The 3,794-nt window shown below is 44.0% G+C and overlaps 1 pseudogene; it reads left to right on the top strand.

The window, feature by feature from the left end:
- Nucleotides 1–2,262: 2,262 nt before the first annotated feature.
- LOC118570269 lies at nt 2,263–2,818 on the top strand (annotated as a pseudogene).
- The last annotated feature ends 976 nt before the right edge of the window (nt 2,819–3,794 follow it).

Genomic DNA, 3,794 nt, shown 5'->3' with positions numbered 1-3,794 from the left:
ATGGCCTATTGGGCAAAGAACTGCCCTTGCCTCAACTGCTGACAGCACAAATGCTGTCCTTTCTGGACAAGCGGGATACAAGGAAAGCGACCACTATAATTTGCCAAGACAGGGTAAGATGGTCTTTCATAATTCCTGCTTCTGAAAATGGTCTGTCAGATACTCTAGGCCTGTAGCCAATTTGAATGCACCAATGATACTGAGAAACATTAGGTGACTGTCCAGGCTGCCAGCTGTCTCTGTCTACTCTTGCAAGGCTCCCAAAAGTTGCTTGCATCCTTCTCCCATTTCTCAGGTATTATTATATTCCTTCTCAGGTCTTTGCAGAGGTTGAAGACTAGCAGTTATAGTTACAACTTAGTATATATACATATATAATATCTTAGATAGAATATATTAAGTATTAGACTCAGGTTCTTTAGGATAGGACACCTTTTGGAATGATCTTTGTAACATGCCACCTACCCATGCTCTAGACTTCCCTGGATTTTGCTATGTGTTTTTTGCTTGATATTGTTTGCACTTATTGTAATTCCAACTTATCTAGGTCATTATCCCTCATTACTCCTGGACAATATTTGATAACCATCTCTTTGTATATAGTCTTGTATTAGGTTAGAACCTTCTTATTTAGACAAAAGGAAGAGATGTAGTGGGTAGCCATCCCAGCATTGGCCTGGAAGTTCCAACCCCCATTGAGGCTTCGGTAATGGTCATGCCCACAAGGCGGGGTGGAGGAAGGAAACAGAAGACTCAGGATCAAGAGGAGGGCTCTCTTGGTTCTGGGATGCTGGACGCAGGAGGTAGACCGAGCAGAGTTCTCCAGAGAACATCACTGGACTGCGCCATACCTTTGCCAGACCCTACAACCTATCCCTTCATTTGTAAGTTACCCCACAAAATAAACCTCCCTTTTAACTATGTGGAGTGGCCTTAATAATTTCACCAATATTCAGGTCTAGCAGTTGGAGGAGGGCTAGTGTCTGGTGATGCTGTATTGCTCTTTATTTTGTTGTATGTACTTCTGCCTTGACATTTGCCCATCTCCTTGTGGATTCCTTCTTGGTCTTATCAGCACAATTGGTCCAGACAGAGCTTATAGATTCAGGAAGCTTTGGGCTGGATGGGAGCTCTGTTCCAGATGGGAGTGCTGGCCAGACGGGAGCTGAGGGCTGGTCTCTGAGTCTCAGGATATGGCTGGGGTCTCCCTATCTTGTCCAGATGGGAGCTCTGGAGTGGGATGGGAGCTAAGGGCTAAGTCTCAGGAAGTGGCTGGGGTCTCAGGCAGATGGGTGTGGGTACAGGGTGTGGAGATTGAAGGGTCTGCCTACAGTCTTGGAAAAGAGGATCCTTCCCACGGGGCCCACTGGATGGCCAGAAAATGGATTGAAGTGGGCAGGTCTTCCAGGGATGGCTGGTGCTCAGGGATGGGACCTAGGGGCAGACCTCTCTGGGTATGATCCCAGGCACTCACCTCTGGACCAGATGGGAGTTCTGAGACAGGATGGAAGCTGGGGCCTGTTTTCTGAGCCTCAGGAAGTGGCTGGGGTCTCAGGCGGATGGGTGTGGGGGCAGAGCATGGAGATTATAGGGTCTGCCAGGGATCTTGGAGAAGGAGAATCTGAGGTTGCGAGGGGGGGTTGGCGGGGAGGGTTCCTGCCCTATGGCAAGAACCTGTGGCCAAGTTGGGTAGGTCTTCCCCAGAATGGCCAGTGCCCAGGGCTGTTACCTAGGGGCAGACCTCTCTGGGTGTGACCCCAGCCATTTACCTCTGGTCCAGATGGGAGTTCCTGGGAAGATGGGAGCTGGGGGCTGGTCTCTAAGTCTCAGGAAGTGGCTGGGGTCTCAGGCAGATGGGTGTGGGTGCAGGGTGTGGAGATTGCAGGCTCTGCATGAGCATTGAGTTTCTAATCACTGTGTGTGGTTTTAGCTGTTGATTTTACATAACTGGAGTTTCTGTGTTTGTAAATATGTCCATTTTCTTTTTCAGGTGTTGATATGATGTATGGCAAGAATCACAATTTGAAAGTGTTGAATCAGCCTTGTACTTTTAGCCTCACTTGATTATTTTATATTATTATTTCTTTTAAATGTTGCTGGGGTTCATTTGCTATAATTTGTTAAGGAATTTTGTGTTATATTCCCCTAGAAATACCTTTCTTCTCTTGCTAACTCTGTCTGGCTATCATATTGCATAAATAAATATCATATTGCATAAAATAAATTTGAAATAGTTTTGTCTTCACACTTTCTCAAAACACAATGTGTGAGATTCATACACTGCATCACTTGACCAGATCTGAAGTGAGAGAATGTGAAGACACTGAATCAGGTTACAGTGAAGATTTTCATTCTGGTGAAATCCTTACTTTGAAAATAAAATTCTCTCGAAAGATTTTCATCTGAATGAGAGTGGTGACCCATCTCCAAAATCCACTGAAGTCAAATGGAAATCTAGAAAGGATTTGACAAAATGCCCAAGTCCAACACAGAATGAAACTAACAGGAACAGGCAGCACCAAGAGCCAGAGAGGTACTTTACCAGGCTTTCTGACCATTCTGATGCAGGTGCAGATGCATTTGGAGAGGTCATCAAAGATGACATTTGGCCATATCCCTTGCAGTACTATTTGTTTCCTGATACGGATGTTGAAGGAGGAGATGATGATGGTGGTGGTGGTGGTGAAGAAAAAGGCTTGCAAAATATTGATGCAGAAGTGGGTGTGAGGATGAAGTCAAAGAAAATGATGATGAAGGGGAGGAAGGAGAGGAAGATGAAAGCTTTATTATCTTAAAGGCATATAAGGATGCTATTTAGAGTATTTGATAGGCTCCCAAGAGTGAATTAGTGTGTAAACACTTGAGATTTGGGAGCAAGGCACTGCCTTCATCTGCCAAATACTAATGAACCATTGAAAGATAATTCTTAACCTGTTATTGGACCTAACTGGATACTGAAATATTGATAAGGAGTCACCAGTACTAAAAACACAGATAAGTTGCAGGAAGAAGTTAGCCAACTCCTTATAATTCCTACTGCTACTGAGCCTTCTTCTGCTAGGAATGTGTTTGTGGCCTAACTGTGTATATGACTTCATGACTAAGGAAGAGAAGACTAGGGTCATATTTGTAGATAATTCTGAATTCTGTCACTCATAAGTGGACAGTGGAAACAGTTCTTGAATATCTGTAAATGGCAATAATGACTGAATATCTTTACAGTTGGGAGAAGTTTGTGCAGTACACATAGATGTGAATTTTGTTTCCAAGTAACAAATTTTTAGCTAGATGATTACATACTGATTTATGAGCGGCAGCCAATGATTTGGCTTGATGGTTAGGAACTTCCAAGGTGTGTGATTGGTAAATTGGTCAGAAAGACATTCAGAGAAGGAGCATACTTGGAGATCTTGTGGGGACATGACAGCCAGCCCTAACCTGATGACACTGTATTATTGCCTGCCCAGAAATAAAATGCTCTATCCCAGCCATTAGAGACACTTCCCCCTCAGATCTGTGTAACCATTTACACATAATTCCCCATGTGATGGCTAGAGAAACTTAGTATGGTGCCAGGCATCCCCCAAGGGCCATTGATATTTGCCCTGAAATGCTGGTGATATCCTAGCAGCCTGCAGGTGAGAGAAGAACAGGATAATGGTGATCCTGCTGCGAGGTATTTAACTATTTGTTCTCCTTTTGTAAACTTCCCTATTGTTCAGGTACTGTGATGAAGTGGTGTATTTATTGCTTTGTAATGGGAAAGAGAAACAACAGAGGAGTAAAACAACGTT

Source organism: Onychomys torridus, chromosome 1 (assembly GCF_903995425.1).
Source record: "Onychomys torridus chromosome 1, mOncTor1.1, whole genome shotgun sequence".
Taxonomy (NCBI): domain Eukaryota; kingdom Metazoa; phylum Chordata; class Mammalia; order Rodentia; family Cricetidae; genus Onychomys; species Onychomys torridus.
Note: the sequence above shows the minus strand (reverse complement) of the source record. Positions and strands in the feature narration are given on the sequence as shown.